Source organism: Myotis myotis, unplaced genomic scaffold (genome assembly GCF_014108235.1).
Source record: "Myotis myotis isolate mMyoMyo1 unplaced genomic scaffold, mMyoMyo1.p scaffold_m19_p_4, whole genome shotgun sequence".
Lineage (NCBI taxonomy): Eukaryota > Metazoa > Chordata > Mammalia > Chiroptera > Vespertilionidae > Myotis > Myotis myotis.
The window spans coordinates 65,691,123-65,709,774 of record NW_023416346.1 but is presented as its reverse complement, the minus strand read 5'-3'; the positions used below and the strand labels follow the sequence as shown (position 1 = coordinate 65,709,774).

Here is an 18,652-nt window from a genome sequence, read left to right as displayed (position 1 = left end):
CAAAAATGAAGATGGCTGGGCCAGTGTGGTTCAGTGGTCGAGGGCCAACTAGGAACCAAGAGGTCACCATTCCATTCTTGGCCAGGACACATGCCCAGGTTGCTTGCGGGTTCAATCCCAAGTAGGGGGCATGCAGGAGGCAGCCAATGGATGATGTTTCTCTCTAGTCTATGTTTCTATCTCTCTATCTCTCTCCCTTCCTCTCTCTCTCACTCTCTCAAATCAATTAAAAAAACACGCGTATTTTTAAAAAATGAAGATGGCCCTAGCAGGTGTGGCTCAGTAGTTTGGAACATCAGCCTGCCCACCAAAGGGTCATGGGTTGGATTCCCGGTCAAGGGCATGTACCTGGGTTGCAGGTTTGATCCCCAGCCCCAGAAACACAGATGTCTCTCTCTCTCTCTCTCTCTCTCTCTCTCTCTCTCTCTCTCTCTCTCTCTTCCTCTCTCTCCCTATCCCTCTCTCTCTCCCTCTCCCCCTTTGTCCCTTCCACTTTCTCTAAAAATCAATGGAAAAAAATATTCTTGAGTGAGGATTAACAAACAACAACAAAATAAAGAATTTGATGTGACACCACACTGAGATAATGTAAGGAACTGTGGTTAATCTTCATGGAAAGCAGAGAAGAAAGACTTTTTATAGAAGTAGAACTTCTAGAAAAGCAGGGTATCCAACTGAGTGCCACAGGAGGAGAGCAAAAGGCACAGACGCTTTCCATCAGTGTCCTCTGCTCTTACTACAGGGTCAAAGCGAAGGTTTCTGGTGCTGCAGGTAAGGAGCTTGGAAGTCACCACTCCCTCCTGACAAGTAAAAAGCTGAACAGACTGAAAAGTTAAGTCTTCCTGGATCTGTAAGAAAGGGAAGGACACAGGGCAAACTGTTGCCCCCAAGGTTAGAGAGAGACCAGCAGGTGCGGGAGTGACAGCTTACTATAGCACAGGCTGATGAGCAGAAACTGCCTCAGGAACCAGAGCCAAGATGGGAAAACCTGAGCTGTAATTGATGAATTGCTGTGTGCTCACTCTGAGAGTTAAAACTTCAGTTACTCTGTCAAAGGGAGGCCCCCATATTTTGTAAGTTTAAATCCCGAGCTAGGCCAGATTCTCACAATATATATTAGAGAAAACTCAACGCATGCTTCTGGAAGTGGGAGGGGGGGGAATCATTTTGAAATACTTCAGAGCGCTCTATTCTTCTTAAAAAGGTCAGCCTTCAGGGAAAACTAGTTAACCAGAACCTGACCTGATGGGAAATACCTAACTCAGGTCAGCTCTAGCCTTCTTCATGGGGAAGGGAAACGCCCAACTCCAGCACACTCTAGCAGTTCTCTCCAACCTAAGTGTATGGAGGGGTGTGAAAAAATACTAACAAATGCTTGAAGTTCAAGTCCAGAGGCAGAGAAGATTGCGTATGCTCTATTTTTGAGTGAAGTAGTGTATACATGTCAATTATATCCAGTTGATTGATGATGCTCTTGAGTTCACTTTACTGATTATCTATCTGCTGGATCTGTCCATTTCTGATAGAGGGATATTGAAAACTCCAACTATGATAGTGGATTTATTTATTTATTTGTTTGTTTGTTTGTTTGTTTGTTTGTTTATTATATCAGTTTTTATCTTAATTAGTTTGATGTTCTGTTGTTATGCATATACATAGTAAAGGTGGTTGTAGCCTCTCAAAATATTTACCCCTTTATCATTATGGAATGTACCTCTTTATCCCTAAAAACTTTCCTGGTTCTGAAGTCCCTTCTGTCTGAAATTAATATAGCTACTTCTGATCTTTTTTGATCAGTGTTAGGATGATATATTCTTCATCCCTTTACTTTAATCTATATGTGCCTTTATATTTAATGTGGGTTTCTTATAGACAACTTATAGTTGGGTTTTGTTTTTCATCCACTCTGACAATCTCAGTATTTTAATTGGTATATTTAGACCATTGATGTTTCAAGTGATTATTAGTATAGCTGGATTAATATCTACCATGTGTGTTGCATTTTTCTTTTTGTTTCCTTTGTTCCTATTTTTGTCTTGCACACATTTTTACCTTTTGTGATCTTAATGGACCATTTTATATGATTCCATTTTCTTTCATTTCTAAGCATAACAATTATACTTCTTTTTAATTTTCTTTAGTGACGACCCTGGAGTTTGTAATATCCATTTACAAATAATACAAGTCTGCTTTCAAATGTCAACATACCATTTCACAGGCAGTGAAAGTACTTTATAATCACAAAATATTCCAGATTCTTCATTTCATTCATATTTATGCATAAAATTAAATACATAGTTGCTATTATCATTTTAAACAAATAATTGTTACATCAATTAGAAATAAGATAAAAATGTTTGTTTTTTTTTTATTTTTACCTCCACTTATTCCTTCTTTGTTACTCTTCCTTTATTTTATGTAGATCCAAATTTCTAAGCTATATTATTTTCCTTCTCTCTGAAGAACTTTTAATATTTCTTGCAAGGCAGGTCTTTTGGCAGCAAATAAATTTCTCAGTCAGTATTGGTTCCTTTCTTTCTTTTCCTTCTGGTGTTCCCATTATGCATGTGTTGTAGCTTTAGTAGTTACCCCAGTTCTTAGACATTCTGTTGTGGTTTTTACAGTCTTTGCTTTTCAGTTTTGGAGGTTTCTATTGACAGGCCCCAAGTGGAAGCTATTTTACAGGAATGTAATCTGGTACAATTTTCCTCAAGCTCAGAGTTTTCCTCTGCTGCATCTAGTCTCTTAATCAGCCTGTCAAAGGCATTTTTCATTTCTGTTTTTCATTCTTACTTAGAAGTCCATGTCACTGCTTACATTATCCTCTGTTCTTACAGGTTGTCCATTTTTTCCATTACAACCCTTAGCAAATTAATCACTGTTTTAAAAAAAAAAATTCTACTCTGATACTTGCAACATTCCTGCCATTGATGACTCTAGTTCAGCATTGATGATGCTTGTTCAGTCTCTTCAAAGGTTTTTTTTTTTTTTTTTTTTTCCACCTCATAGTATGTCCTGTGATTTTTGTGTTCAAAGCTGGAAATGATGTACTGAGCAAAGGAAACTAACATAAATGAGCCTTTGAGAATGTAGTCATAGGGTGTGGGTGGAGGGTGAGTGCTCACTAGTCCCATGATTAGCTCTCAGTCTAATGGGGAGTTGGTGCCCCTGGACTGCTGACTTTAGCAGAGTCCTCAGTCTGCCTTCCTACCCTTCGGTGGGATGTGATGGCTGGACATGCCTGGAATGTGCATGTCCTTTCCCCACAGGAAGGTTACAGTGAGCTGGCACTGGGTGTTTCCCTTCTCCCATGTGGAAGGCAGAGCTACCTGGACTTGAGTGTTTCCATTCCCCAAATCGCTTAGGCTCTGGTAAAATCCCAGCAGACCACATTCTAGTAAAATAGTTGCTACTTAGATTGTGCCTTGTTAGGAAAGAAAACATGCTCTGCTGTATTTCAAATATGCTTCCCTCTCTCTCCCCAAGCCTGAAACATAAAAGGATTTTTTCCTAATATTCACTGTGGGGACCTGAGTGTGCTCTTCTAGGTAAATCTAACAGAAGTGTGGAGTCCCCTAGGATTGGGTCCCCCTGGAGTCCTAATGCTCAGAGTCGTCCACACTGAGTCTGTATCAATTTGTCCACTGCAGTTTATGTTTTCCTATCCTGGCACTGGTTCCCACAAAAGTTCCTGCTCATGCCTTTCTGCTCTATAAATTGTGATTCTCTGTGTCCGCCTAACTGTTCATCTTAATGCGTTGGTTTGCTCTGTGACCTTATTTCTTTGATGGATCTAAGAAGTGTGTGTATGTGTGTGTGTGTGTGTGTGTGTGTGTGTGTGTGTGTGTGTGTGTTGGTTTGTTCAGCTTTTACTTGTTGTCAGGATGGAGTGGTGACTTCTAAGCTTCTTGCACACTGGACTAGAAACAGCAAGTATCTAGATTTTTTTAAAAACTATTAAAGTTTTGGATACTTTTAGATGTACAAAAAATTGCAAAAAATTGTATAAAGAGTTCATATAAATCTCAGACTTAATTCTGCCTGCTGTTAGCATCTTACACTGATATGGTACTTTTGTCACAACTTGTAAGCCATTGTTAATAAACTATTATGACATAAAGTTCATGCTCTGTGCAAATGACCTTAGATTTATCTAATGTCCTTGTCCTGTTCCAGGCTGTCATTTAAGATACCACATCCCATTTAGTCATCCTGTCTCTTTAGGCTTTTCTTTGTGATTTTCTTTTCCTTTTTCTCTCTCTCTTTTTTGTAATGACCTTGACAGTTTTATGGAGTTGTCACCATGTATTTTGCAGAAAACACCTCAATTTTGTTTTGTCTGGTGTTTTTCTCAATATTAGACTGCAGTAATGGGGGGCGGGGTGGATAATACCACAGAAGTAAATGATATTCTCATCACTCGATGTCAGAAACAATACATGGTATCAACATGACTTACCACTGATGATATTACGCATGATCCCCTGCTCCAGGTAGTGTTCTCTAGATTTCTCCACCAAAATATATTTTTTTTCATTTTTCTACTCTATTCTTCGAAAGCAAATCACTAAACAAGGTTCACATGAAACTGGAAGAAGGGAACTGAGCGCCACCTCTTGGAAAGGGTAGTATCTACCAAAAGTATTTGTAATTTTACTGTAAGGAAGTGTTGCCTCTCCTCCCACACTTATTTATTTAATCAATGATCTATATCAGTGTGAACTGGTAGAGATTTATTTTATGCTTTGCCTTAGAATCAAATTCTTTATTATTGATTATGTTTCACAAATTTTCTAGCGTTGGTTATTAGATTTTTCTGATTAGCTCCTGTGTCCCTTTGACATACCCTCATCCTTTTATTTTCTGAGCACTATCTTACTTTCTGACCCAATAAAATGTTCCAGGCTCATCTTATATATTCCCTGTCCCAGGACAAAAGAAAATCATTATTCTTTCTATTCACAGAGTAATTCTAGGTTCTGAATTATAAAAGCATCAAAACATGATAAGAGCAAACTACCATTGGCTGAGTACTTGCTATGTGCCGGACACTGAGCCAAGCATTTTTTATGCTTCGTCTCTCCTAACGTGCATGAGGTTTTAAGGAGGCAAAGTAGTCACTCTGATGGTACAAACAAGAAATAGACACAGAGGAACTGAAGAACTTGCCAAGTTCAAACAGAAAATAAATGACAGAACCCTGACAGTGTCTGATTCCTAAACAATGATCTTAACCATTATTTCATTCAGTTTTCTGCTCTAGTCACTAGAAAGGTAGACAAAATAAACAACCTAAATCCTTTTTGTAGGTAATTCAAAAGGAAAATATATCTCTGGTTCTGAAACATTGACTTTCTCATAAATTATTTAAATGTAAATAGAAGGTCTGGTATTCAACAAAGTAAAATTAGATGTAATTAAACCATCAATAATAAGACTCACTGATTGAAAAGTTTTTGTCTCTTTAAGATCCTTTTTCCAAAAGCTCCATCATTTGAAATAATTTCTAAAGCCATGTTCAATTTCCTCTAAGCTTCTACTAAGATAGCTTTATATCCTTTGTCTTATATCCTCATCTTTCCTCAGCCAACCTTCTCAAAATGTTATGCCTGACAGTCATTATTAGTATCCCTGAATGATTATATAATTATTGGCATTATTAATTTCAGCAATATAAAATTCAGCAGAAGGAATTGAGACCTAATCAAGATGGAACGTTCAGATCCCAGCAGATGAAGAGCTGGAGTGAATATTCATTTGGATACTGGGGATTTAAGGTGTGCAACTTTCATTAACATTTGACAATATCTTTTCTCATTTTTCCAGGTGTTGAAATTGGCAACCATAACACAGAGCCATCTAGCAGAACGTAAAAAGCATCAGCCAATTTAATTTGTGCCAGGCCAGCGTCACTCTGTTCACCAGGTACACGAGCAGCCTCTTTGTGTGACAAACAGTTGGAAGTTGAAACTTCCTTTGTGCTTGAACTCTGCATAAGAAGAATGTTGTGCATTAGCAGAGCTATTCCACAACATCCCCAACATAATGGGACCCAGGAAGAGCACTAGTTGTACCTATCTATATTCACTGCACCTTGGCTCAGGAATCAGAGTGAAGGCCAGAGGCATCATTTTAATGATGCTTATTCAGTGCCTTGAATTTTAATAGCACCCTTCTTGTGAGAGCCTCGAGGCTTCACTCATTTTCCAAGTGTGGCATGGGGTGGGTCTGAAGGTACTTAGAGAATCTGTAACTTTACGGGGAGTATTTACTGGGACACAGTTAAGCTGAGACCCAGGTCATGGACTGCTTTTTAAATTTCTATTTCCTTGTCATTTTAGCTCTACTGAGAGCAGAGTTGGCCTTATATGGAAGAAGAGTGATGTGACTTAATGGATGCTATGGGAAAAATTTTTAATCCTCTATATTACCATCTGTACTAGGTATCTTCCATTTATCTTTTACATCCATGCGCTACCTGCCCTGTGTTCCAGGAGAGTGAGCAGCATGGAACATATAAACAGGGCCCCCCTTGCCCTCTGGCTTTGGATTAGCTTTGATTAATGGGCCTGGTAAGAGGTCAGCAGGTGTGGAGAGAATAAGGGCTTTATTTCGGCTTTTCCCCTGCAGACACCATGGGGTGGCTGTGCCCTAGACTAAAGGTCACAGCTCCTATCAGGTTGCTCTCTCCACATAGCTCTTGCTCTATCCAAATTTCATTTTCCATTCCTTCCCCTTGCCCTTTCAGACCTAGGGAGGTAACTGACTGTCTCACCCCCACCCCCATGTTACTGACCCCACAATCCTGCACTATCCCTTTTGGTTTTGCTATAGCATGCATACTATTTGTAAACAGGCCCTTTATTAAAATCCACTCAAATTATTTGTGTTCATCAGTGGTTTCCACCCTCACTCTATTTGATACACTATCCTGTTATAGTGTCTGAAACTCTGTCATTAGAGATTTATTCCTTTGGCTTTCCCTGTACCATCAGATGAACACTATTAGGACCTTCAAATCCATTATCGATCACTTACATATCTGTATAAAACATAAGTGTTTCCTGATTTAACATCTTGCCATGCCTGGCATAATTCAAGGAAAGGCTATAAAGTAATTTATCAATAAATTGTTGACAGGAGATATATGTTAGTAACTTTTACATTCCTTCTTAAAGACAATGTATTATAGTGGTTAAAAGTTATATTGTCTAAATTTAATCATGGTTCTGTTACTTAATAACTGTGTAACTGAATAATTTTCTTACCATCCTGATTCTTAGTTTCACCATCTGGAAAATAAGAATAATAATAATACCTACCTCATGGGGTTCCTATAATGATTAAATGACTTAGTCATCCAAAGCACCTAATATAGCACATAGTAACTTCCATAAATACTTGCTATTATTAACACCTAGTATATTTATTAATATACTAGAGGCCCGGTGCACAAAAATTGGTGCGCTCGGGTGGGAAGGGGGGTCCCTCAGCCCGGCCTGTGCCCTCCTGCAGTCTGGGACCCCTGGGGAGATAACGACCTGCTGGATTAGGCCTGCTCCCGGGTGGTAGAGGGCAGGCCCAATCCTTAGGTGCAGCCCTGGTCTGGTTCAGAGCAGGGCTGATTGGGGAGTTGGGGCGCCGCCCCCTGTCATGCACAGAGCAGGGCAGATTGGGAGGTTGCAATGCCACCCTCAGTCACACTCAGGGTAGGGCCAATTGGGGGGTTGGGGCCCGCCCCCTGTCACACTCAAGGCAGGGTCCATGGGGAGGTTGCAGCGCCACCCGCTGTCACGCACAGAGCAGGGCTCATCAGGGAGGTTGGGGCTCCGTACCCTGTAACACACAGAGCAGGGTCGATCAGGGGGTTGGGGAGCTCCCCCCAGTCACTCACAGAGTAGGGCCAATAGGGAAGTTGGGGCACCGCCCCCTGTCACACACAGAGCAGGGCAGATCAGGGGGTTGGGGCGCCGCCACTGTCACACACAGGGCAGGGCGATGGGGAGGTTATGGCTCTACCCCATCACACACAGAGCAGGGCCCGTGGGGGGGGGGGGTTGGGGCGCCGCACCCTGTCACACACAGAGCAGGGCCGATCAGGGGGTTGGGGAGCTACCCCCATCAGGCACAGAGCAGGGCTGATCAGGGGGTTGGGGCGCCTTCCCTTGTCACGAACAGAGCAGGGCGGATAGGGAGGTTGTGGCCCCGCCCCCTGTCACACACACAGCCACAGGGCAATCAGGGGGTTTGGGCACGGCCCCCTGTCATGCTGATCCCAGTGTCAGGAGGCCTTGCGGCTCCCCTGATCCTGGTGCTGGGAGGCATATTACCCTTTTACTATATAGAGGCCTGGTGTATGGGTGGGGGCCCGCTGGTTTGCCCTGAAGGGTGTCCTGGATCAGGCTGGGGGTCCCCACTGGGGTGCCTGGCCAGCCTGGGTGAGAGGATGATGGCTGTTTGCAGCTGGTCACACACCCTTCAGAGTGGGGGTCCCCACTGGGGTGCCTGGCCAGTCTGGGTGAGGAGCTGAGGGCTGTTTTCAGGCTGGCAGGTGACTGAAGCTCCAAACTGCTCCATTTTTTCTTTTTTCTTTTTTATTCTGGGCCAGCTTTAGCTCTGGCTCCAGCTCTTAGGCCTCTGCTGCTGAAAGCAGGTATCTGGTTTGTTTGGGTTCTATAATCGAAACTCTGTATCAACTCCAGCTCTGAGATCCTGGCTGGCTGAAAGCAGGTTTCTGGGGTTTTGTTTAGCTTCTATATTTGTAACAATGTTTCAAACTGCAAGCTTAGAGGCCGGCAAGGCAGGCTGGGAACGTTGGTTTCCTCCGTCACTGAAGAGAGCAAGCCTCATGTTAGTTTCAAGCTGCCTGGCTGCCGGCCGCCATCTTGGCTGGCAGTTAATTTGCATATCGCCCTGATTAGCCAATGGGACGGGTAGCGGACATACTCTAATTACCATGTTTCTCTTTTATTAGATAGGATGAATCCATTAATTCAATAAATGTTGAATGCCAATGATGTGTCAGACACTACCACAAATGGCCCTACGTACATGTAACTAAAGGTCTAGATCTAGAGGCAAAAATACAGGGACATATAAATGTAATCAAAAATCACGGTCATAAGTAAATGGAAAACTGGATAAATACTATGTAGGAGAAATGCTTGGCATCATATGATGAAATTTTAGAGGTATTCTTCTTTGAAGGAAGAGTAGGAGAGACTTAGACAAAGAGGATAGAGAGATCCAAACACAGGAAAAAATAAGTGCAAAGACATTGTGTGTGTGTGTGTGGGGGGGGGATAATGACTAAATAACTGGAAAAGCTCTATTGATTATAGAGAGAGAATCCAGGTAGACATGTAGCTAAGGGTTAAATAGTAGAGAGCTTTGCACACAATGCTAAAAAAATTTGCATGTGTCTTAATAGAAACTAGAAGCTATTGAAGGATTTAAATGTGTATGTGGGAGTGAGGGTGGGATTGGGGCTAGCTCACTATTTTTTAAGAGTCATTTTAACTAACTGCATTGTGGGGATGAAAGATGGATACAGACAGATCAATTATGCAGGCAGACCAATTAGGATATTGCAACAGTTCAAGGAAGAGATGATGATTGCTTGGACTAAAGTGGTGACAGTGAAGATTGAAAATCGTGGGTGAAATTTAAAAGGTAAAATTATCAGAACTTGATGATGGATTATATATATAAAGTGAACATTTCAAGGATGGCACCAAGTTTCCTGATTTGTGGAACTAGATAGACAGTTGTACCATTCACTGAGTTAGGGCACATTGAAAAAGAACCAAGTTGGCAGTAGAGATCATATATTCTATTTTGAGTATGTTCTATGTGAATTATTATTCTTGACACATCCAAGAATATATGTCATGTTTTTAAAAGTTGAATAGCCTTAGACATGTCCCATTGACCCATATTTTATAAGGGGATAAATAAGATGATTTTTATTGGTTTCTTCCAACTCTTAGGTTCTGAATTCTCATGCTGATTTCATCACCAATCAACTATATGGTGTTTGGCAGGACATTCACCTTTTTTGAAACCTAGCCTCTCAACTGCAAAATGAGGAGGTTGAATAATGTGATCTATAAAAATAAGGTGCCTAAATTCTCTAAAGTGCTTTGATTTTATAAAAGTTAAAAAGAAAGCCAAGGACAGGAGCCAATTTTCATAGTTTTATATTCTAATCAGATAATTCTACCACCTCCCATTCCCTAAATGAATGGCACAGAGTTAATTGCTCCTTTAAATTAAGATCAGAGTAACAACTGGAAGATGCAAACTAGATATATTACAGTCAATTATTTGACTAATAAAAATCAAGTACAAAGGTATTATAGATCAAACTTTTGAAGACTAAAAGTTGTATGTGTTTTTGTTACCTTTCTTTAGCAACAACCAATCCATTCAACTAGCTAATTATTCCAAATTTTCATTTTACTTTTTATATTTCAAATTGCACACATCTGCTATTATTGGTATTAATGTACCTTTAGTTTTATTTGATTACTCCAAAATGACTTGAGGAAACTAATAATAAAAGATATCTCAGAGCAATATAGTTGCTAAAAGAAAGTAAATACATTAAATATGGAGGAAAAGGTAGCAAAAATTTTAACCAGTCCCGTAAGTGAATATTATTACCAAGTGAGCCTGAGGCTTAAGTGAATTTCTTGGCAAACAAAACTGAGAGATACATGAGTATGTATATATAATACTCATAGTCTGAAATATGTCTGCACTCTAGGAGCAAATTTGCTCCTCTGGACTACATTCTAAAAGGAATTACAGTAAGGCCTCACTTAACAGAGTTGATAGGTTCTGCAACTTTAAGCAAAGTGGTGTATAATAAAACCAATTTTACCATAGGCTAATTGATATAAACAAGAGTTAAGTTCCTACAGCATCTTATCAATGTTAAAAAGAAACATTATTTATTAGAGGACCTGATGTAATTACAATGATTCTTAGACTAGGAACATTGAAAAATAACAAGGTATTTTTCTGTCTTTCTAGAAAATGAGTGCCAAGCACTAGGAAACAGTGGGGATGTGGGAAGTGGCAGAAAGAGAATGACCATATGGGTGCCTACAGGTGACCTGTATTAAGTGTTTTATGTTATATTTTAGCTTCACCAATTTCCTATGAATTAGTCATTAAATATGAGAACATGGGGATTTGGAGAGAATAAATGTCCATAGCCTATGTTATAGTATTTGCAATATTTGGTGTGTTGAGCATCAAGTTTAAGAATATTGGTTCATACTGATTTCTACTGATCACTGCACTTAGTGCTAACTACAGGCCCCTTCCATATCTTGGGCTATGCTGCCTCAATGTTCCGCTAATGGCATAGGAATAAGGGAGAGACTTACACCCTAGTCCTAGGGTCTAACTTTCTTAATTGTACCCAACATCCAACCTGTCTGAGTTATTATGACCTCCTAATGGTGCTGCCACCATTTTGTGTATGAATTTCATGGGTACCTATGGAATCTTCATTCTGTTCAAGTTTCCAGGAATCTCTCTTCTCCTCCTCTCTGTGACCTTATGTGTTGATTTCCCCTCACATCTGTTGGGCAGGAAGGGGGCACAGAGATTATTTCTTCATTGTTTTCAGCCTTTTAAAAATAACAGGCTCTTTCTGCTCCACAACTTGCAAAAAATCTGGTCTACTAAAATAAGGTGAGGGAAAGACGAATAACATAATTATCTCAAGAAATATCCTGTAGGCAGCCTCCAATGACACTGCAGAATCCAGAGCCAGGATAACTGCCCCATGGCCACTGCAGCTGCACAGGCAGGGGGCCTGGGAAGTAAGGTGTCACTGTGCTCAGAGCTCCGCTCACCAGTGTCTTCACCCTCAGCAGCCCTTCTGCTGGAATGAACATGGATAAAAGGGAGCTGGTACAGGCCCTGGCCAGGCAGCTCACTTAGTTAGAGCATCTTCCTAATATGCCAAGGCTGCAGGTTCCATCTCTAGTCAGGGCACATACAAGAAGCAACCAATGGAAATGAGCTTCACAGACAAAAAAAAAAAAAAAAAAAAAAAGAAAAGAATAAGGGAGTTTATTACCACCAAACAAGCAATGCAAGAAATGCTAAAGGGACTGTTATAAAGAAGTAATAAAAATGGAGGAAGGAACACAGGCATGAAGAGTAAAAATGACAACAAACACGTACCTATCAATAATAACCTTAAATGTAAATGGATTAAACGCTCCAATCAAACGACATAGGGTAGCCAAATGGATAAGAAAACATGACTCATATATATGCAGTCTATAAGAGACCCACCTTTGAAGAAGGGACTCACACAGCCTGAAAGTGAAGGGATGGGAAAAAATTTATTCAGGCAAATGGAAATGAAAAGAAAAAAAAGCTGGGGTAGCAATACTTATATATAACAAAATACACCATAAAGTGAAGTCCCTAACAAGAGATAAGGAAGACCCCTTCATAATACTAAAGGGATCTGCAAAACAAGAGGATATAGCTCTGGTAAACATATATGAACCCAATATAGGAGCACCCAAATACACGAAAAAAACTTCTCGAAGATATCAAAGAGAGATTGACAGCAACACAACCATAGTATGGGACTTTAATACCCCATTGATGTAACTGGATAAATCCTCTAGACAAAAAATAGCAATCCTAAATGACTCACTAGATCAGATGGAACTCATTGACATCTTCAGAACATTTCACCCCAAAGCTACAGAATATACATTCTTCTCAAGTACACATGGGACATTCTCAAAGATAGACATTCACATGTTAGGACACAGGCTAAGTCTCTACAAATTCAAAAATATTGAAATCATATCAAGTATCTTCTCAGATCAGAATGGCATGAAATTAGAAATCAACTATAATAAAAACAGCCATAAACAATCAAACATATGGAGGCTAAATAGCATGCTATTAAACAACGAATGGTTTACCAAAGAGATCAAAGAAGAAATTAAAAACATCCTGGAAACAAATTACAATGAAAATAAAACCATTCAAAAATCTATGGAACACAGTGAAAGCAGTCCTGAGAGGGAAGTTCATAGCGCTACAGGCCTACCTCAAAAAATAAGAAAAAAATGGTAGTAAATTATCTAACCCTACAACTTAAAGAATTAGAAAGATAGCAAGAAGGAAAGTCCAGAGTAAGTAGAAGGAAGTACACAATAAAGTTCTGAGCAGAAATAAATGACATAGAGGCAAAAAAATGCAAAATATCAATGAAACCAAGAGCTGGCTCTTTGAAAGGATAAACAAGATTGATAAACCTCTTGCCAGACTCACCATAAAACTGAGAGGACCCAAATAAACAAAATCAGAAAAGCAAGAAGTGAAGTAACAACTGTCCCCACAGAGATACAAAGGATCATAAAAAAATTCTCTGAACAACTTTACTCCAATAAACTGGACAACCTTGACCAAATGGACATATTCCTAGAAAAATACAATCTTTCAAAACTCAACAAGAATCAGAAAACCTGAATAGAACCATAACTATTGATGCAATAAAAGCAGTAATTAAAAAAATATCCCAGCAAACAACAGCCTAGTCCGGATAGCTTCACAGGGGAGTTTTACCAAACATTCAAAGAAGAACTAACTCCTATCTTCCCCAAATTATTCCCAAAAATTCAGAAAGAAAGAACACATCCAAGCTCTTTCTATGAGGCCAGCATTACCCTAATCCCAAAACCAGATAAAGACACTACAGAGAAAGAGAATTACAAAGCAATATCCCTGATGAACATAGATGCTAAAATCCTCAACAAAATTCTAGCAAATCAAATCCAACAATGCATTAGAAAGATCATACACCATGACAAAGTGGGATTTATTCCAGGGATATAAGGTTGGTACAATATCTGTAAATCAATAAATGTGATACATCACATAAACTGAAAGATAAAAACCACATGATCATATAAATAGATGCAGAAAAAGCATTCAACAAAATCCTACATACTTTTTTTGATAAAAACTCTCAACAAAGTGGGAATAAAGGGATCATACCTCAACATAATAAAAGCCTTATATGACAAACCTACAGCCACCATCATGCTCAATGGACAAAAGCTAAAACTGTTTCCCATAAAGAACAGGAACAAGACAGGGATGCCCACTTTCACCACTCCTGTTTGACATAGTACTAGAAGTGCTAGCCATTGTGATCAGACAAGAAGGAGAAATAAAAGGCATCCAAATTGGAAAGGAGAAAGTAAAACTGTCACTATTTACAGATGAGATGATACTCTACATAGAAAACCCTAAAGATTCCACCAGAAAACTACTAGATTTAATGAATGAATTTGGCAACATAGCAGGATATAAAATTAATATCAAGAAATCTATGGCATTTGAATACACAATAATGAGTACTCAGAAAGAGAAACCAACCAAACAACACATTTACCATTACAACAAAAAAATTTAGATACTTCAGGATAAACTTAACCAAGGAGGTAAACAACCCGTACTTGGGAGAACTGCAGGACATTGAAAAAAGATATAGAGAAACATATGCAAGTGGAAGAATATATCGTGCTCATGGATTGGTAGAATCAACATCATTAAAATATCCATACTACCCACGGCAATGTACAGATTCAATGCAATCCCTATTAAAACACCAACAGCACATTTCACAGAGCGAGAGCAAATACTCCAAAATTTATATGAAATAAATAAAGACCCTGAATAGCCACAAAAAACTTGAGAAAGAAAAACAAAGTTGGAGGAATCACAATACCAGATTTCAAGCTACACTACAAAGCTACTATGGAAAAAAAATTATTCAGGCAAATGGAAATGAAAAGAAAAAAAAAGCTGGGGTAGCAATACTTATATATAACAAAATACACCTTAAAGTGAGGTGTGCCTAATACTGGCACAAGAACAGGCATATAGACCAATGGAACAGAACAGAGAACCCAGAAATCAACCCAAGCCATTATGCTCAATTAATATTTGACAAAGGAGGCAGAGCATACAATGGAGTCAAGACAGTCTCTTTGATAAATGGTGCTGGGAAATTTGGTCAGATACATGCAAAAAAATGAAACTAGACCACCAATTTACACCATCCAGAAAATTAAACTCAAAATACTAAAGGACTTAAGTGTAAGATGGGAATTCATAAAAATCCTACAAGACTCCATAGGCAGCAAAATCGCAGACATAGGTCGTAGAAATATCTTTACAGACACAGCTCCTAGGGCAATTGAGACTAAGGAGAAAATAAACAAATGGGACTACATCAAAATAAAAAGCTTCTATACATCAAAAGAAACCATCAACAAAACAACAAGAAAGCCCACTGCATGGGAGAACATATTTGCTAATGTTATCTCCAATAAGGGTTTAATCTCTAAAATGTACAGAGAACTCATACAACTTAACAAAAGGAAGATAAACGATCCAATAAAAAAATGGGCAAAGGGCCTATATAGACACTTTTCAAAAGAGGACATACAGAAGGCCAAGAACATATGAAAACATGCTCAAAGTCACTAATCATCTGAGCGATGCAAATTAAAACAACAATGAGGTACCATCTCACACCTGTCAGAATGACTATCATCAACATTTCAACAAACGACAAGTGCTGGCGAGGATGTGGAGAAAAAGGAACCCTCATACACTGCTGGTGGGAATGCAGACTGGTGCAGACATTGTGGAAGACAGTATGGAGTTTTCTCAAAAAGTTAAAAATGGAACTGCCATTTGACCCAGTGATTTCACTTCTAGGAATATATCCCAAGAAACCAGAAACACCAATCAGAAAGGATATATGCACCCCTATATTCATAGCAGCACAATTTACAATAGCTAAGATTTGGAAACAGCCTAAGTGCCCATCAGCAGATGAGTGGATTAAAAAACAGTGGTACATCTACACAATGGAATACTATGCCGCTATAAAAAAAGAAGTAACTGTTACATTTGCAACAGCATGGATGGAATTGGAGCTAAGCAAAATAAGCTAGTCGGAGAAAGATAAATATCACATGATCTCACTCATATGTGGGATATAATGATCAACATAATTTGATGAACAAGAATAGATCCGGCCGAACCGGTTTGGCTCAGTGGAGAGAGCGTCGGCCTGTGGACTCAAGGGTCCCAGGTTCGATTCCGGTCAAGGGCATGTACCTTGGTTGCAGGCACGTCCCCACTGGGGGGCACGCAGGAGGCAGCTGATCGATCTCTCTCATCGATGTTTCTGACTTTCTGTCCCTCTCCCTTCTTCTCTGTAAAAAATCAATAAAATATATTTTTAAAAAAATAATAGATCCAGAGACAAATGGTAGGGGTCGGGGGTTAGAGAGCAACCAAAGGACTTGTATGCATGCATATTAGCATAACCAATGGACACAGACACTGGGGCGGTGGGGGCTTGTCCAGGGTAGGAATGGCTGAGGTGGGGGGGGTTAATTGGGGGAAAAGGAGACATATGTAAAACTTTAGGGGGGAAAAAGGAGCTGGTACATAAAGACAGGTGCTATGATGCTATGGTTGCAGCCATGAAGGCAGTCACAGAACAGGCACTAACTCTGCAATGAAGAAAGAAACCTGCTCTTTGTTGCCTTCAAGCATGTGGTGGGTGCCCACTCTTCTTCCTGGAGTCATCTCCAGCACTGCACAGAAAATAGAGAGAATGAGAAGCAGCAGCAAATGAGCAGAGAATTCCGCGAGAAGACACGGGCAGCGCTGCAGGACAGCTGCAAGAATGCTCTGGAGCTGTGGGACAAATATCTTCTTGCCAATGCTACACAACCACAAAGTAACAGGTTCTGCCTGAAAATGAAAGATCATTCTAGATCTCTTTCAGAGGTGGCATCTGGAGACAAGAAGCAAACCACCCTGTGGAGGTCTGGGCAGGCTTACCAGGAAGCATTGGAAATTAGTAAGAAAGAAATGTAGCTCACACACCCAATTCCACTTGGCCTGGCACTGAATTTCTCAGTCTTTTAGTCTGAGATTCCAAACTCTCCTGAAAAGACTTACATCCTGGCAAGAGCAGCATTTGATGATGCAATTGTTGAACTGGATACACGGAATGAAGAGTCCTACAAAGGCAGCACCTTGATGATGCAGTGACTTAAGGACCATCTCACTCTGTGGACCTGGGAAAACCAGAGAGAGCAAAGAGATGCTGGCGAGGGAGAGGACTAATTTCTATCATGCTTCATGATCTGTCCAGTGTCACTCTGTACCCTGCACATATATACCTTTGTGCAATTAAAAAAAAGAAATGTCCTATAACACTATTATATTAAAAAGTAAAATAAAATACAGGTATAGCTGAAAAAATGTGTGATTATACACAAATGTATATATATATATATATATATATATATATATATATATATGTATGTGTGTGTGTGTGTGTGTGTGTGTGTGTGTGTGTGTGGTTTTAGTAGTAAAACAGAAATGGCTTAAATCAAAGTTCTGGAACTTAGTAGGTTTGTGACTTTTGATCAGTTATCTTCCCTTTCTGCACCTCTTTCTGCTTTTCCAAAATGGAGACATATAGTGTTTATCTAATAAGACAATTTTGAGGATTAAATGAGATCATAAATGTGCTGAGCATAAGGTCCAAAATATACTACTGTCTAATCATTACAACATTCCCAAGTAATTTTCTCAACTAGAGTATATGAGAAGTAAAGCTTATACAAAAATTAACACAAAATAGTTCAAAGACATAAATGTAAGAGCTAAAACTATAAAACTCTTAGAAAAGAAACTTAGGGAAAAGGTTTCATAACATTGGATTTAGTGATTATTTCTTGGATATTACATCAAAAGCACGAGCCACAAAAGAAAAAATAGATAAATTGCACTTTATAAAAATTAAATAGTTTGGCACATCAAAGGACACTATCAACGGAATGAAAAGGCAACCTGCAGAATCTCAGAAAATATTTGCAAATCATAGATCTGATAATATTCAGAATATATAAGAAAATCCTTATGCCCAACAACAAAATAACAATATGATTTTAAAATGGACAAAAGACTTGAATTGATGTTTCAACAAAGAAAATGTGGAAGTGGCCAGTAAGCACATGAAAACATGTACAACATTATTAATCATTGGGGAAATGCAAATCAAAACCTCAATGAGATGCTACTTTACACTCATTAGGATAGCTGCTACCGAAACAAAAACAACAAAAGAAAGAAAATAACCACTCCTGGTGAGGGTTACAGCCCTTGTGCATTGCTGGTGGAAATGTAAAATGGTACAACTTCTGTCAAAAATGGTATAGTGGTTCCTCAAAAAATTAAATATGGAATTACCATAGGACATTATTGTGCTAAGTGAAAGAAGCCAGTCAGAAAGACAAATACCATATGAACTCACTTACATGTGGAATCTAATGAACAAAATAAACTAACAAACAAATTAGGTCCACAGGCATAGATACATGGAACAGATTGACAGCTGTCAGATTGTACACCCATGCCAGAGTGTCAGAGGGGAGGGGCCAAGGGGGACTGGATGAAAGAAGGTGAAGGAATTAGCCAAAGAACATATATGCATAGTCCATGGACACAGGTAACAGTGTGGTGAAGGAGCAGGAACTGGGTGGAGGTAGGCATAGCTGGGGGA

The 18,652-nt window shown here is 39.4% G+C and overlaps 1 pseudogene; it reads left to right on the top strand.

Moving 5' to 3' along the window:
* The first annotated feature begins 611 nt into the window (after window positions 1-611).
* Window positions 612-17,208, top strand: LOC118653437 (annotated as a pseudogene).
* Window positions 17,209-18,652: the final 1,444 nt, after the last annotated feature.